Raw genomic sequence first — 17584 nt, 5'->3', positions numbered from 1 at the left:
GTTTATTTTGGAGGTGGAGCTTAACAGAAGTCACCGGCATAATTTTTCTTTCTGATTCTCCCCCTGAGTATAATTAGCATTTTACAGCATCAGCCACTTGTGTTAGATTGTGACAGTATCTAAACACAAAGCTTGGCAATCCAAGTAAATGCATCAGGTTTATTACTCTGGGCTCTTTCAGAAGGAATGGCAGCTGGTGCTGAGAAGGTAAGGGAATACATGCCACCAACTGAGGTCCCTCTTTTTTTCAGCAGGGGAACAAAACCCACAAACAGACACAGCTGTTTAGCAAATACTTGTCCCTTCAAAATTGTTCTGAGCTGGAGAGAGGCCATAGTGGTAGCTGCAGACTGCAACAACTGCTGTTGTCCTTCAGAGGGGAGCTGAGGACTGACACATCAGTTTGCACAGAAAAGAGTGCATATTCATGCTGACTCTCCCAAGGTAAAAGAGTGTAAGCTGCTGTCATCACGCTGCAAATATGCTTCTGAGTCTAGTTGCCCACAGCAGTTGTCAGTGAACATCCCTGAACTGGATGAGTAGAAATCATGCTAAGCCCCAGAGGATCCTCAGGGCTGTGGTCTATCCTGCCATCTGCTTCACTGCTGCCTTGATTCTGGAAGAAGATAACCCCTGCCTCACCCCAAACCACTGTGGTTTGACCATTTCCTCCTATCAGAAAACCACTTGGTCACAGCTAATCCGTTATGGGCCTGCAGCCATAGCCATGTAATCCTTCCTGCTCCTGCAGAGGATCACAGGCGCATGCTGGGGACAGAAATATCAGGGAGAACTCAGCAGGAGCAGTGTCCACAGTGATGCAAGGCTTCTCCTTTATTTGAAGAGTGGCACAGAAACATCAGCTGGGACAGCCCCTGACAGATCATCCTTAACAAATCATCTCTGAGCTGACGGAGGCTTTGGAGCCATGGCTGGGCTCGTCATCGCTGTGAGGAATGAAGCTTTACACATCTGGCTGCAGCTGGGAGTCCTGACCCTCAGATCCATAGCAAGAAACGTTCATTTCTCTTTCCGTCTTTGGAGATGAACCTTTCCTGAATCTAATCTGCTTTGAAGAGATGTGAGGACAAGAAAATAAAAGAAGATTTAAAATCTCTTTTGATCAAAAGATAAGAAGAATCTCTTGAAAGGTGATTTCAAGGATGGAAAAAAGGGAAACTAATCACAGCTGATTCACACTCTTCTGTATCTCTTAGTTTGGATTGGCTGCTCTTTTCTTGACCATCACACGGAAAGCAAAGGGAAGACTGAAATGGCCTAATTGGGAGCATGATGAAGCTTTCTGTCCTATATATGCAAATTTATTTTAACATGGTGTTTCAGTATGATTACTGCCTTTCAAATGTCAATTATACTTAGAATAAAAATTTCCAATGGCATACATTACCTTAAATATCTCACTTGTGTTAAAAGCGACACTTGTAAGGGAAGATAAAAACTCAACAACTTGTGATATCCAGATAACAAACAGTGAACACAGAAGAGTATCCACCTATTTTTATTTACAGTTTAACATTTGTGTTTTGGTTACCTCAACCAATGAAATAAATCACCATTTTTATTTTTCAGTTCTCATACAGCATATTGCCTCAAGCATACTTCAGATAAACTTTGACAAACAACGTTCAAATGGCATAGCTTTATTTTCCAAAAGGTTTAAAAATGTTTGAGAGAATACAGGTAATGTTAAATGCTGCCAGTTTAATTGTGTCTATATTACACAAAATACCTTTGTGTTGATTTTAAGATGCCCATAAGAGTCCCCTCCATGGGCAGCACACCCTTTGGCAGGGTGCCCACCTGGGAACACCTCCTCCTCCTCTTCCCCTGGCCTTGGTGATCCCCTCCCCTCTCTGTCCGCCATTTTGTACCCTCCCCATACACCTTCCCCATGGCGCCGCCATTTTGGAGGCGGGGCAGCTGGAGCCAGCCCTGTCGGGCTTGGGGCAGCACCAGCCCGGCCTCACAGAGGAGCCCTGCAGTCCTGCTGCCACCACCTTGCTATTTAAGCATTAAACAATATGTTATTATTCCCATAGAATAGTTCATGATTCTTTTTCATTATTTATGACACTAGTGTTTGTTTCTGGACTGTTTTATGTTTATCTCAAGGGAAGCAATTAAAAATAATGTGGAAATAGTGAAAAGCGCCAAGAACTTTGGAAAGCTTCTCTTCCCCTTTTTATTGCCTACATACACAGTCACACATGCATTAATGACAGGGACCTTTAGGTACTGCTACCTCGAACCAGAAACACACAGTAACACAGGGATCTTACTTTGTGCCTGGGCGTCTCCTCTCTCCAGCCAATTCTGAACCGCAAAGCTGAATACAGTTATAAACAACACACAACATGCAGTAACATTTATTTCAAAAACTGCAATAGAAAAATGTAGATGATACCAGCTTTGCAGAACATGTTGCAGAAGTACCAACACAGTAGAGTGAACTACCTCTTCCCTGCACAACCCAACAAACGTTTCCTACTCAGCCATTTATGACTACAGCTAATTTGCAGGAATTAGGTGTATTTCTAAGCTCCTGGATCTACGCATGTGTGCAGCTAAATGAGGAGCCCCCACAAGGCAGGACCTTCTCATCCTCAGGCCCTTGTTTCGCTTTCCCCTGAAGGAAGGAAAGAAATTTGGGTGTGCAGACAGTGAAGGAACCAGGAGCATCCTTCAGCCAGGCCAACACCTGGCTGATGGGGACACCAAGACCTTGGCAAATACTGACCTTTGTCTCTGGAGCCAGTTTGCCTTTTGCGATCATGTGTTTCACACATTTAACCCATCTATCCAAAATTCATTTGAACAAAGCAGTCTTGATTGGAACACTTTACAGGATGGAGAGCACATCACTTTCTTGAGTTTGTTTCAGTAATAATAATTTTCATCATTGAATGTGTCTTACTTTTCTTTGTACTTGTCTTCAGCCCCCAGTCATTGGTGCTTGATTTACTTTTTCCTGATGAAGTGCCTTTTGATACCAATATTTTAGTTCAGTTAAGTTTATGAAGATACTGAGAATTATTTAACGATGCTCTTCTCTGAAATAAGCTAAATAAACAAAGCTCTTGCTGCAAGGTCTTTTATTCAGTCTTTGAACTTCACATTTTTGACACTCCCCCTTCTTCCAAGATAGCTTAAAAGCCTGGATGTCAGAAGTATACCCAGTATTCCATCAGGTGAAATCAATTTCCTGCTTTCACTGCCCTCCTTACCAACTTAAGGATTGTGCTATCTCTTTCTGCAAGAACATCTCATGAGATTGCTAACATGCCACATTGAGACACTTGTCCATTCTGACCTGTTCCTCCTCATCAGACCTGCCACTTTCGCAGAATCACAGAATCACAGAATTGTCTAGGTTGGAAGAGACCTCAAGGCCATCGATTCCAACCTCTGACCTAACACTAACCAGTCCTCCACTAAACCATATCCCTAAGTTCAACATCTAAACATCTTTTAAAGACCTCCAGGGACGGTGACTCCACCACTTCCCTGGGCAGCCTGTTCCAGTGCCTCACAACCCTTTCGGTAAAGAAGTTCTTCCTAACATCTAACCTAAAACTCCCCTGGCGCAACTTAAGCCCATTCCGCCTCATCCTGTCACCCAGCATGTGGGAGAATAGACCAGCCCTCACCTCGCTACAGCCTCCTTTAAGGTACCTGTAGAGAGTGATAAGGTCACCCCTGAGCCTCCTCTTCTCCAGGCTGAACAAGCCCAGCTCCCTCAGCCGCTCCTCATAGGACTTGTTCTCCAGGCCCCCCACCAGCTTCGTCGCCCTTCTCTGCACCCGCTCAAGCACCTCGATGTCCTTCTTGTAGCGAGGGGCCCAAAACTGAACACAGTACTCGAGGTGCAGCCTCACCAGAGCTGAGTACAGGGGGACGATCACCTCCCTAGCCCTGCTGGCCACACTGTTCCTGATACAAGCCAGGATGCCGTTGGCCTTCTTGGCCACCTGAGCACTGAGTGGGCTGGCTCATATTCAGCCGACTATCCACCAATACTCCCAGGTCCTTCTCTGCCAGACAGCTTTCCATCCACTCAGCCATCTTCAAACTTCCAGATCTAGAGGAACACGCTGGCTGCAGCCTAAAAGCCATGTGTACGGAAGCTCCCCCAAGCCAGCCAATCTTCTCCCCACGACCTGCCAGAAAAGAGCTGTCCTGGTTTCAGCTAGGATAGAGTTGATTTTCCTCCTAGGAGCTGGTAGGGTGCTATGTTGTGGATTAGGATGAACACAGAATCACAGAATCACAGAATTTCTAGGTTGGAAGAGACCTCAACATCATCGAGTCCAACCTCTGACCTAACACTAACAGTCCTCCACTAAACCATATCCCTAAGCTCCACATCTAAACGTCTTTTAAAGACTGTTATAAATGAGGTCTCAACTCAATCTGAATTTTGTAATATTTATAAAACAAATATTTCTAAAAGGTATAAAAGGCAAGTAAACAGCGCTGGGTGTGCGGGGAGTCTACGCTCCACCAACACGCACACACAAGCATCAAACATTCTAAATATAGAGAACATTGCTTTACATACTAAACACAAGTATGCCTATACATACGTACAATCAGGAAAGGTAACGAACAATCCTTTAAGTTCCATGACTTAAGTCTCCATTTTCCGTTCCTTTTTTTGATTACTAACAAGTCTCCATTTTCCATTCCTTTTTGTGTGGATGTATTTATAAAAAGATTTTTTGTTGTCTTTAACGGCAGTAGCCAGATTGAGCTCCAGATGAGCTTTGGCCTTCCTAATTTTGTCCCTGCACAGCCTTGCAACATCCTTATTGCCCTCCCGAGTGGCCCGCCCTTTTTTCCAAAGATTATAAACCCTCTCTTTTCTCCTAAGCTCAAGTCACAACTCTTTGTTGAGCCAGGCCGGTCTTCTTCCAAGCCGGATCGTCATTGGGCACGTGGGGACAGATCGCTCCTGTGCCATTAAGATTTCCTTCCTGAAGAGCGCCCAGCCTTCCTGGACTCCTCTGCCCTTCAGAACCGCCTCCTGAGGGACTCTACCAGCCAGTGTCCTGAGCAGCTCAAAGTCGGCCCTCCAGAAGTCCAATGAAGTCTTTCAGGGTGTTCTGGTTTCAGTTAGGACAGAGTTAATTTTCTTCCTAGTAGCTGGTAGAATGCTATGTTTTGGCTTAGGATGAGAAGAGTGCTGATAACACCCCGATGTTTTAATTGTTGCAGAGCAGTGCTTGCAGCAAGCCAAGGACATCTCAGCTTCTGGCTCTGTCCTGCCAACGGGCAGGCTGGGGGTGCAGCAAGAGCTGGGAGGGGACAGACCAAGACAGGTGACCCAAACTAGCCAGAGGGGTATTCCACACCATCTGACATCATGCTAAACAATATTTAGGGGTGGCTAGGCCGGGGAGGGGGGCTGGGACTGTTCAGGGTTAGGCTGGGCATCGGTCAGCGGGTGGTGAGCAATTGCACTGTGCATCACTTGTTTGTACACATTAGTAGTAGTAGTAGTACTATTATCGTCATTGTTGTTGTTATTATTATTATTGTGATTATTATCTTCCTGTCTTAATAAACTGTCTTCATCTCAACTCACGGGCTTCACTTTCCTGTTTCTCTCGCCCATCCCAGAGAGGGAGGGGGGAGGGTGAGCGAACGGCTGTGTGCTGTTTAGCTGCCGGCCGGGTTAAACCACGAAACAGGGTTAAAAAAAAACACATAAACTGTAAGTCTTTGTGACAGTAAGAATTGCTCAGCAGGAATATTTTATGGCCTTTTCACTTGAAAGAGAGATGATCTTCTGATTGCTCTTCACCAGGGATACTGAGGCAACCTGGCCCAGGCTGGGGCCCCAACCTGTTGGGTTCTTGCTGTACAGGTGCAGAATGAAAGCAGCTCTTGAGAGCACAACATTCCCAATACAAAGAGTAAGATTAACATTTGCCCTCTTTACAAATTGCTCCCAGCTCTCCTAAAGGGCTCCACACATTTTCTTTCTAGGTGCAAAGTGCCTCCCTGCCCTGCTTGTGGGGATCACAGAATGAATCCCAGAACTGTAGGGGTTGGAAGGGACCTGGAAAGATCATCGGGTCCACCCCCCCTGCCAAAGCAGGTTCCTCAGAGGGCAGGCAGCACAGCCCCAGCCAGACCCCAGCACGCTCGCACAGCTGCCTGGCACGGCCCCGCAGCCCTGCCCAAACACCTGGGCACCTTTTCCACCGCCCGGCCTGGGCCTGGGCTCCGCATCACCTGCTGCCACCCCCCGCGGGTGGGGATGGGGATGCAGCGCCCATGTCACAGCAGGCAGGGGGTGCCCCATGTCACAAAGGGGTGGGGACAGCCTTGGCCCCAGAACGCTGGCCCCAGCGGCCACGCAGCCCTGCCATGGCTGCCCGTGCTGACGGGGAGGCTGCTCAGCTGCCTGCTCCTGCTTCAGCCTCAGCTCTGGACACAAACTCCACCAGAGGAACTCAGCTCCTCTCTCCTCTCTCTTCAGGCCCTCACTCAAATGGCTCTCAGCGCCCTACAGCACACGGACCCAACTAAACCATGGCATGCTCCTGGCCGCTCCTTGCCAGCACTGGGCCAGACAATTCTCCATGCCCTACAGGACAGGTAAGATCGCCCCAACCCACACCCACCAGGCTCCAACAGCAAGCAGGAAGGTGACAGAATCGGGCCAGGACGGGAGTCAACCGTTGCATCAGGATGATGGGGCACGGACAGCCTTGGTGAGTCACTAGAGACTCTTGGGCACAGAGGCAGGGGCTGCCCGTGGTCACAGGGGGATGCTGCTCTGTTGTTCCTTCTCTTCTTAAAGCTAGAAACAGACAGCGATGGGACCAGACCATGGCACACTCCTGGCCTCTCTCCCCTTGACACCTCAGCTGGAAAATGTGTCAACGCTCTACAAGACAGATAAGCTACCCCCAACCTATTCCCCACCATGGTCTCAGCACCTGTGGAGTTGGTAAAACATGGGTAATTCTTGGCCAACATAGAGCAGCTGGATGGACGGCACTGTTGTGAGGCTGGGAGAGTCTTAGGCTGGGAGGCAGGGGCCCTCATTGTTCCCCCGGCACAGCTCCAACAAGCCTTGAGCGAACGAATGGCTGTGCGAACGGCTGTGTGGTGCTTAGCTGCCGGCTGGGGGAAACCACGACGACAGCAATGTAGTCATGTAACCAAATTAAAGCCAAAACTTTCAGCCCGGTCCTTGACCTGAATAGGGAGTGAGGATCCGGATCCTGGCATTTATACGTGATAGTTTATATGCAGCCAAAGTAAATACTGCAGTCGGAGGTCATGGCGCTAGGTTTTGAAAAGTCCTGCATAAAGAAGCGATCTCAGAAAAGCAAATTTAAACAACATTAATGTCAAGTAAAGTCTTTCTGATTGCTATATTCTTTATCTGTTGTGACTAGACAGATGAAAATCTATGACACCAATTTTGCCTTTTAGGTCATTTCCTTTTTTCTTTTATTTATTTCTTTTATTTATATTTATTTTTCTTATTTTAACAGGCTCTGTACTACTTTTCCTCACAGAATGACTAGCAGAAATATGACCCTTACATGCCTTTTGTATTTAATTCATTAGGTCAACTCTAATCACTAAGCTCCTTGTCAGGTTCTTTCTGTTAGCAATAAGGAGCAATTGAACCTTAAACATTGAAACGAGGTTGATGAGCCTATTCCACAAGGTCTCATGACTCCACACATGTGAAGTGAAATCTGCCAGGTGGGGATCATTTGACCTTTGCTATATAGGAAGCATGAGGAGTCATGGGAAGAATTGCCACTCCAGGGGAGTTTGAGGTTCAGGTTACTGAGGGTGCTTTTCCATCCACTGTCCTGGTGAAATTGACTTGGTGTTCCGAAGTAGACTGTTTTTTCTTTGTGTTGTCTACCATCTCTGTGAAATTGTTCTGAAGATGCTATAAGATATTACCACGGTGGTGAAAAATCAGAACAGGAAAAAACTGGTGGTGTTACTTCCCTGTGAAATTGTTGGGCAGCTGGTCAAATTCAGAAGATGGCAGGTGAGTGTTCCTGGTCCCCAGTCCTGGTCCCCAGTCCTGGTCCCCAGTCCTGGTCCCCAGTCCTGGTCCCCAGTCCTGGTCCCCAGTCCTGGTCCCCAGTCCTGGTCCCCAGTCCTGGTCCCCAGTCCTGGTCCCCAGTCCTGGTCCCCAGTCCTGGTCCCCAGTCCTGGTCCCCAGTCCTGGTCCCCAGTCCTGGTCCCCAGTCCTGGTCCCCAGTCCTGGTCCCCAGTCCTGGTCCCCAGTCCTGGTCCCCAGTCCTGGTCCCCAGTCCTGGTCCCCAGTCCTGGTCCCCAGTCCTGGTCCCCAGTCCTGGTCCCCAGTCCTGGTCCCCAGTCCTGGTCCCCAGTCCTGGTCCCCAGTCCTGGTCCCCAGTCCTGGTCCCCAGTCCTGGTCCCCAGTCCTGGTCCCCAGTCCTGGTCCCCAGTCCTGGTCCCCAGTCCTGGTCCCCAGTCCTGGTCCCCAGTCCTGGTCCCCAGTCCTGGTCCCCAGTCCTGGTCCCCAGTCCTGGTCCCCAGTCCTGGTCCCCAGTCCTGGTCCCCAGTCCTGGTCCCCAGTCCTGGTCCCCAGTCCTGGTCCCCAGTCCTGGTCCCCAGTCCTGGTCCCCAGTCCTGGTCCCCAGTCCTGGTCCCCAGTCCTGGTCCCCAGTCCTGGTCCCCAGTCCTGGTCCCCAGTCCTGGTCCCCAGTCCTGGTCCCCAGTCCTGGTCCCCAGTCCTGGTCCCCAGTCCTGGTCCCCAGTCCTGGTCCCCAGTCCTGGTCCCCAGTCCTGGTCCCCAGTCCTGGTCCCCAGTCCTGGTCCCCAGTCCTGGTCCCCAGTCCTGGTCCCCAGTCCTGGTCCCCAGTCCTGGTCCCCAGTCCTGGTCCCCAGTCCTGGTCCCCAGTCCTGGTCCCCAGTCCTGGTCCCCAGTCCTGGTCCCCAGTCCTGGTCCCCAGTCCTGGTCCCCAGTCCTGGTCCCCAGTCCTGGTCCCCAGTCCTGGTCCCCAGTCCTGGTCCCCAGTCCTGGTCCCCAGTCCTGGTCCCCAGTCCTGGTCCCCAGTCCTGGTCCCCAGTCCTGGTCCCCAGTCCTGGTCCCCAGTCCTGGTCCCCAGTCCTGGTCCCCAGTCCTGGTCCCCAGTCCTGGTCCCCAGTCCTGGTCCCCAGTCCTGGTCCCCAGTCCTGGTCCCCAGTCCTGGTCCCCAGTCCTGGTCCCCAGTCCTGGTCCCCAGTCCTGGTCCCCAGTCCTGGTCCCCAGTCCTGGTCCCCAGTCCTGGTCCCCAGTCCTGGTCCCCAGTCCTGGTCCCCAGTCCTGGTCCCCAGTCCTGGTCCCCAGTCCTGGTCCCCAGTCCTGGTCCCCAGTCCTGGTCCCCAGTCCTGGTCCCCAGTCCTGGTCCCCAGTCCTGGTCCCCAGTCCTGGTCCCCAGTCCTGGTCCCCAGTCCTGGTCCCCAGTCCTGGTCCCCAGTCCTGGTCCCCAGTCCTGGTCCCCAGTCCTGGTCCCCAGTCCTGGTCCCCAGTCCTGGTCCCCAGTCCTGGTCCCCAGTCCTGGTCCCCAGTCCTGGTCCCCAGTCCTGGTCCCCAGTCCTGGTCCCCAGTCCTGGTCCCCAGTCCTGGTCCCCAGTCCTGGTCCCCAGTCCTGGTCCCCAGTCCTGGTCCCCAGTCCTGGTCCCCAGTCCTGGTCCCCAGTCCTGGTCCCCAGTCCTGGTCCCCAGTCCTGGTCCCCAGTCCTGGTCCCCAGTCCTGGTCCCCAGTCCTGGTCCCCAGTCCTGGTCCCCAGTCCTGGTCCCCAGTCCTGGTCCCCAGTCCTGGTCCCCAGTCCTGGTCCCCAGTCCTGGTCCCCAGTCCTGGTCCCCAGTCCTGGTCCCCAGTCCTGGTCCCCAGTCCTGGTCCCCAGTCCTGGTCCCCAGTCCTGGTCCCCAGTCCTGGTCCCCAGTCCTGGTCCCCAGTCCTGGTCCCCAGTCCTGGTCCCCAGTCCTGGTCCCCAGTCCTGGTCCCCAGTCCTGGTCCCCAGTCCTGGTCCCCAGTCCTGGTCCCCAGTCCTGGTCCCCAGTCCTGGTCCCCAGTCCTGGTCCCCAGTCCTGGTCCCCAGTCCTGGTCCCCAGTCCTGGTCCCCAGTCCTGGTCCCCAGTCCTGGTCCCCAGTCCTGGTCCCCAGTCCTGGTCCCCAGTCCTGGTCCCCAGTCCTGGTCCCCAGTCCTGGTCCCCAGTCCTGGTCCCCAGTCCTGGTCCCCAGTCCTGGTCCCCAGTCCTGGTCCCCAGTCCTGGTCCCCAGTCCTGGTCCCCAGTCCTGGTCCCCAGTCCTGGTCCCCAGTCCTGGTCCCCAGTCCTGGTCCCCAGTCCTGGTCCCCAGTCCTGGTCCCCAGTCCTGGTCCCCAGTCCTGGTCCCCAGTCCTGGTCCCCAGTCCTGGTCCCCAGTCCTGGTCCCCAGTCCTGGTCCCCAGTCCTGGTCCCCAGTCCTGGTCCCCAGTCCTGGTCCCCAGTCCTGGTCCCCAGTCCTGGTCCCCAGTCCTGGTCCCCAGTCCTGGTCCCCAGTCCTGGTCCCCAGTCCTGGTCCCCAGTCCTGGTCCCCAGTCCTGGTCCCCAGTCCTGGTCCCCAGTCCTGGTCCCCAGTCCTGGTCCCCAGTCCTGGTCCCCAGTCCTGGTCCCCAGTCCTGGTCCCCAGTCCTGGTCCCCAGTCCTGGTCCCCAGTCCTGGTCCCCAGTCCTGGTCCCCAGTCCTGGTCCCCAGTCCTGGTCCCCAGTCCTGGTCCCCAGTCCTGGTCCCCAGTCCTGGTCCCCAGTCCTGGTCCCCAGTCCTGGTCCCCAGTCCTGGTCCCCAGTCCTGGTCCCCAGTCCTGGTCCCCAGTCCTGGTCCCCAGTCCTGGTCCCCAGTCCTGGTCCCCAGTCCTGGTCCCCAGTCCTGGTCCCCAGTCCTGGTCCCCAGTCCTGGTCCCCAGTCCTGGTCCCCAGTCCTGGTCCCCAGTCCTGGTCCCCAGTCCTGGTCCCCAGTCCTGGTCCCCAGTCCTGGTCCCCAGTCCTGGTCCCCAGTCCTGGTCCCCAGTCCTGGTCCCCAGTCCTGGTCCCCAGTCCTGGTCCCCAGTCCTGGTCCCCAGTCCTGGTCCCCAGTCCTGGTCCCCAGTCCTGGTCCCCAGTCCTGGTCCCCAGTCCTGGTCCCCAGTCCTGGTCCCCAGTCCTGGTCCCCAGTCCTGGTCCCCAGTCCTGGTCCCCAGTCCTGGTCCCCAGTCCTGGTCCCCAGTCCTGGTCCCCAGTCCTGGTCCCCAGTCCTGGTCCCCAGTCCTGGTCCCCAGTCCTGGTCCCCAGTCCTGGTCCCCAGTCCTGGTCCCCAGTCCTGGTCCCCAGTCCTGGTCCCCAGTCCTGGTCCCCAGTCCTGGTCCCCAGTCCTGGTCCCCAGTCCTGGTCCCCAGTCCTGGTCCCCAGTCCTGGTCCCCAGTCCTGGTCCCCAGTCCTGGTCCCCAGTCCTGGTCCCCAGTCCTGGTCCCCAGTCCTGGTCCCCAGTCCTGGTCCCCAGTCCTGGTCCCCAGTCCTGGTCCCCAGTCCTGGTCCCCAGTCCTGGTCCCCAGTCCTGGTCCCCAGTCCTGGTCCCCAGTCCTGGTCCCCAGTCCTGGTCCCCAGTCCTGGTCCCCAGTCCTGGTCCCCAGTCCTGGTCCCCAGTCCTGGTCCCCAGTCCTGGTCCCCAGTCCTGGTCCCCAGTCCTGGTCCCCAGTCCTGGTCCCCAGTCCTGGTCCCCAGTCCTGGTCCCCAGTCCTGGTCCCCAGTCCTGGTCCCCAGTCCTGGTCCCCAGTCCTGGTCCCCAGTCCTGGTCCCCAGTCCTGGTCCCCAGTCCTGGTCCCCAGTCCTGGTCCCCAGTCCTGGTCCCCAGTCCTGGTCCCCAGTCCTGGTCCCCAGTCCTGGTCCCCAGTCCTGGTCCCCAGTCCTGGTCCCCAGTCCTGGTCCCCAGTCCTGGTCCCCAGTCCTGGTCCCCAGTCCTGGTCCCCAGTCCTGGTCCCCAGTCCTGGTCCCCAGTCCTGGTCCCCAGTCCTGGTCCCCAGTCCTGGTCCCCAGTCCTGGTCCCCAGTCCTGGTCCCCAGTCCTGGTCCCCAGTCCTGGTCCCCAGTCCTGGTCCCCAGTCCTGGTCCCCAGTCCTGGTCCCCAGTCCTGGTCCCCAGTCCTGGTCCCCAGTCCTGGTCCCCAGTCCTGGTCCCCAGTCCTGGTCCCCAGTCCTGGTCCCCAGTCCTGGTCCCCAGTCCTGGTCCCCAGTCCTGGTCCCCAGTCCTGGTCCCCAGTCCTGGTCCCCAGTCCTGGTCCCCAGTCCTGGTCCCCAGTCCTGGTCCCCAGTCCTGGTCCCCAGTCCTGGTCCCCAGTCCTGGTCCCCAGTCCTGGTCCCCAGTCCTGGTCCCCAGTCCTGGTCCCCAGTCCTGGTCCCCAGTCCTGGTCCCCAGTCCTGGTCCCCAGTCCTGGTCCCCAGTCCTGGTCCCCAGTCCTGGTCCCCAGTCCTGGTCCCCAGTCCTGGTCCCCAGTCCTGGTCCCCAGTCCTGGTCCCCAGTCCTGGTCCCCAGTCCTGGTCCCCAGTCCTGGTCCCCAGTCCTGGTCCCCAGTCCTGGTCCCCAGTCCTGGTCCCCAGTCCTGGTCCCCAGTCCTGGTCCCCAGTCCTGGTCCCCAGTCCTGGTCCCCAGTCCTGGTCCCCAGTCCTGGTCCCCAGTCCTGGTCCCCAGTCCTGGTCCCCAGTCCTGGTCCCCAGTCCTGGTCCCCAGTCCTGGTCCCCAGTCCTGGTCCCCAGTCCTGGTCCCCAGTCCTGGTCCCCAGTCCTGGTCCCCAGTCCTGGTCCCCAGTCCTGGTCCCCAGTCCTGGTCCCCAGTCCTGGTCCCCAGTCCTGGTCCCCAGTCCTGGTCCCCAGTCCTGGTCCCCAGTCCTGGTCCCCAGTCCTGGTCCCCAGTCCTGGTCCCCAGTCCTGGTCCCCAGTCCTGGTCCCCAGTCCTGGTCCCCAGTCCTGGTCCCCAGTCCTGGTCCCCAGTCCTGGTCCCCAGTCCTGGTCCCCAGTCCTGGTCCCCAGTCCTGGTCCCCAGTCCTGGTCCCCAGTCCTGGTCCCCAGTCCTGGTCCCCAGTCCTGGTCCCCAGTCCTGGTCCCCAGTCCTGGTCCCCAGTCCTGGTCCCCAGTCCTGGTCCCCAGTCCTGGTCCCCAGTCCTGGTCCCCAGTCCTGGTCCCCAGTCCTGGTCCCCAGTCCTGGTCCCCAGTCCTGGTCCCCAGTCCTGGTCCCCAGTCCTGGTCCCCAGTCCTGGTCCCCAGTCCTGGTCCCCAGTCCTGGTCCCCAGTCCTGGTCCCCAGTCCTGGTCCCCAGTCCTGGTCCCCAGTCCTGGTCCCCAGTCCTGGTCCCCAGTCCTGGTCCCCAGTCCTGGTCCCCAGTCCTGGTCCCCAGTCCTGGTCCCCAGTCCTGGTCCCCAGTCCTGGTCCCCAGTCCTGGTCCCCAGTCCTGGTCCCCAGTCCTGGTCCCCAGTCCTGGTCCCCAGTCCTGGTCCCCAGTCCTGGTCCCCAGTCCTGGTCCCCAGTCCTGGTCCCCAGTCCTGGTCCCCAGTCCTGGTCCCCAGTCCTGGTCCCCAGTCCTGGTCCCCAGTCCTGGTCCCCAGTCCTGGTCCCCAGTCCTGGTCCCCAGTCCTGGTCCCCAGTCCTGGTCCCCAGTCCTGGTCCCCAGTCCTGGTCCCCAGTCCTGGTCCCCAGTCCTGGTCCCCAGTCCTGGTCCCCAGTCCTGGTCCCCAGTCCTGGTCCCCAGTCCTGGTCCCCAGTCCTGGTCCCCAGTCCTGGTCCCCAGTCCTGGTCCCCAGTCCTGGTCCCCAGTCCTGGTCCCCAGTCCTGGTCCCCAGTCCTGGTCCCCAGTCCTGGTCCCCAGTCCTGGTCCCCAGTCCTGGTCCCCAGTCCTGGTCCCCAGTCCTGGTCCCCAGTCCTGGTCCCCAGTCCTGGTCCCCAGTCCTGGTCCCCAGTCCTGGTCCCCAGTCCTGGTCCCCAGTCCTGGTCCCCAGTCCTGGTCCCCAGTCCTGGTCCCCAGTCCTGGTCCCCAGTCCTGGTCCCCAGTCCTGGTCCCCAGTCCTGGTCCCCAGTCCTGGTCCCCAGTCCTGGTCCCCAGTCCTGGTCCCCAGTCCTGGTCCCCAGTCCTGGTCCCCAGTCCTGGTCCCCAGTCCTGGTCCCCAGTCCTGGTCCCCAGTCCTGGTCCCCAGTCCTGGTCCCCAGTCCTGGTCCCCAGTCCTGGTCCCCAGTCCTGGTCCCCAGTCCTGGTCCCCAGTCCTGGTCCCCAGTCCTGGTCCCCAGTCCTGGTCCCCAGTCCTGGTCCCCAGTCCTGGTCCCCAGTCCTGGTCCCCAGTCCTGGTCCCCAGTCCTGGTCCCCAGTCCTGGTCCCCAGTCCTGGTCCCCAGTCCTGGTCCCCAGTCCTGGTCCCCAGTCCTGGTCCCCAGTCCTGGTCCCCAGTCCTGGTCCCCAGTCCTGGTCCCCAGTCCTGGTCCCCAGTCCTGGTCCCCAGTCCTGGTCCCCAGTCCTGGTCCCCAGTCCTGGTCCCCAGTCCTGGTCCCCAGTCCTGGTCCCCAGTCCTGGTCCCCAGTCCTGGTCCCCAGTCCTGGTCCCCAGTCCTGGTCCCCAGTCCTGGTCCCCAGTCCTGGTCCCCAGTCCTGGTCCCCAGTCCTGGTCCCCAGTCCTGGTCCCCAGTCCTGGTCCCCAGTCCTGGTCCCCAGTCCTGGTCCCCAGTCCTGGTCCCCAGTCCTGGTCCCCAGTCCTGGTCCCCAGTCCTGGTCCCCAGTCCTGGTCCCCAGTCCTGGTCCCCAGTCCTGGTCCCCAGTCCTGGTCCCCAGTCCTGGTCCCCAGTCCTGGTCCCCAGTCCTGGTCCCCAGTCCTGGTCCCCAGTCCTGGTCCCCAGTCCTGGTCCCCAGTCCTGGTCCCCAGTCCTGGTCCCCAGTCCTGGTCCCCAGTCCTGGTCCCCAGTCCTGGTCCCCAGTCCTGGTCCCCAGTCCTGGTCCCCAGTCCTGGTCCCCAGTCCTGGTCCCCAGTCCTGGTCCCCAGTCCTGGTCCCCAGTCCTGGTCCCCAGTCCTGGTCCCCAGTCCTGGTCCCCAGTCCTGGTCCCCAGTCCTGGTCCCCAGTCCTGGTCCCCAGTCCTGGTCCCCAGTCCTGGTCCCCAGTCCTGGTCCCCAGTCCTGGTCCCCAGTCCTGGTCCCCAGTCCTGGTCCCCAGTCCTGGTCCCCAGTCCTGGTCCCCAGTCCTGGTCCCCAGTCCTGGTCCCCAGTCCTGGTCCCCAGTCCTGGTCCCCAGTCCTGGTCCCCAGTCCTGGTCCCCAGTCCTGGTCCCCAGTCCTGGTCCCCAGTCCTGGTCCCCAGTCCTGGTCCCCAGTCCTGGTCCCCAGTCCTGGTCCCCAGTCCTGGTCCCCAGTCCTGGTCCCCAGTCCTGGTCCCCAGTCCTGGTCCCCAGTCCTGGTCCCCAGTCCTGGTCCCCAGTCCTGGTCCCCAGTCCTGGTCCCCAGTCCTGGTCCCCAGTCCTGGTCCCCAGTCCTGGTCCCCAGTCCTGGTCCCCAGTCCTGGTCCCCAGTCCTGGTCCCCAGTCCTGGTCCCCAGTCCTGGTCCCCAGTCCTGGTCCCCAGTCCTGGTCCCCAGTCCTGGTCCCCAGTCCTGGTCCCCAGTCCTGGTCCCCAGTCCTGGTCCCCAGTCCTGGTCCCCAGTCCTGGTCCCCAGTCCTGGTCCCCAGTCCTGGTCCCCAGTCCTGGTCCCCAGTCCTGGTCCCCAGTCCTGGTCCCCAGTCCTGGTCCCCAGTCCTGGTCCCCAGTCCTGGTCCCCAGTCCTGGTCCCCAGTCCTGGTCCCCAGTCCTGGTCCCCAGTCCTGGTCCCCAGTCCTGGTCCCCAGTCCTGGTCCCCAGTCCTGGTCCCCAGTCCTGGTCCCCAGTCCTGGTCCCCAGTCCTGGTCCCCAGTCCTGGTCCCCAGTCCTGGTCCCCAGTCCTGGTCCCCAGTCCTGGTCCCCAGTCCTGGTCCCCAGTCCTGGTCCCCAGTCCTGGTCCCCAGTCCTGGTCCCCAGTCCTGGTCCCCAGTCCTGGTCCCCAGTCCTGGTCCCCAGTCCTGGTCCCCAGTCCTGGTCCCCAGTCCTGGTCCCCAGTCCTGGTCCCCAGTCCTGGTCCCCAGTCCTGGTCCCCAGTCCTGGTCCCCAGTCCTGGTCCCCAGTCCTGGTCCCCAGTCCTGGTCCCCAGTCCTGGTCCCCAGTCCTGGTCCCCAGTCCTGGTCCCCAGTCCTGGTCCCCAGTCCTGGTCCCCAGTCCTGGTCCCCAGTCCTGGTCCCCAGTCCTGGTCCCCAGTCCTGGTCCCCAGTCCTGGTCCCCAGTCCTGGTCCCCAGTCCTGGTCCCCAGTCCTGGTCCCCAGTCCTGGTCCCCAGTCCTGGTCCCCAGTCCTGGTCCCCAGTCCTGGTCCCCAGTCCTGGTCCCCAGTCCTGGTCCCCAGTCCTGGTCCCCAGTCCTGGTCCCCAGTCCTGGTCCCCAGTCCTGGTCCCCAGTCCTGGTCCCCAGTCCTGGTCCCCAGTCCTGGTCCCCAGTCCTGGTCCCCAGTCCTGGTCCCCAGTCCTGGTCCCCAGTCCTGGTCCCCAGTCCTGGTCCCCAGTCCTGGTCCCCAGTCCTGGTCCCCAGTCCTGGTCCCCAGTCCTGGTCCCCAGTCCTGGTCCCCAGTCCTGGTCCCCAGTCCTGGTCCCCAGTCCTGGTCCCCAGTCCTGGTCCCCAGTCCTGGTCCCCAGTCCTGGTCCCCAGTCCTGGTCCCCAGTCCTGGTCCCCAGTCCTGGTCCCCAGTCCTGGTCCCCAGTCCTGGTCCCCAGTCCTGGTCCCCAGTCCTGGTCCCCAGTCCTGGTCCCCAGTCCTGGTCCCCAGTCCTGGTCCCCAGTCCTGGTCCCCAGTCCTGGTCCCCAGTCCTGGTCCCCAGTCCTGGTCCCCAGTCCTGGTCCCCAGTCCTGGTCCCCAGTCCTGGTCCCCAGTCCTGGTCCCCAGTCCTGGTCCCCAGTCCTGGTCCCCAGTCCTGGTCCCCAGTCCTGGTCCCCAGTCCTGGTCCCCAGTCCTGGTCCCCAGTCCTGGTCCCCAGTCCTGGTCCCCAGTCCTGGTCCCCAGTCCTGGTCCCCAGTCCTGGTCCCCAGTCCTGGTCCCCAGTCCTGGTCCCCAGTCCTGGTCCCCAGTCCTGGTCCCCAGTCCTGGTCCCCAGTCCTGGTCCCCAGTCCTGGTCCCCAGTCCTGGTCCCCAGTCCTGGTCCCCAGTCCTGGTCCCCAGTCCTGGTCCCCAGTCCTGGTCCCCAGTCCTGGTCCCCAGTCCTGGTCCCCAGTCCTGGTCCCCAGTCCTGGTCCCCAGTCCTGGTCCCCAGTCCTGGTCCCCAGTCCTGGTCCCCAGTCCTGGTCCCCAGTCCTGGTCCCCAGTCCTGGTCCCCAGTCCTGGTCCCCAGTCCTGGTCCCCAGTCCTGGTCCCCAGTCCTGGTCCCCAGTCCTGGTCCCCAGTCCTGGTCCCCAGTCCTGGTCCCCAGTCCTGGTCCCCAGTCCTGGTCCCCAGTCCTGGTCCCCAGTCCTGGTCCCCAGTCCTGGTCCCCAGTCCTGGTCCC

The sequence above is a fragment of the Netta rufina genome, assembly GCF_964035555.1.
Source record: "Netta rufina genome assembly, chromosome: 3".
In the NCBI taxonomy this organism is placed as follows: domain Eukaryota; kingdom Metazoa; phylum Chordata; class Aves; order Anseriformes; family Anatidae; genus Netta; species Netta rufina.
Note: the sequence above shows the minus strand (reverse complement) of the source record.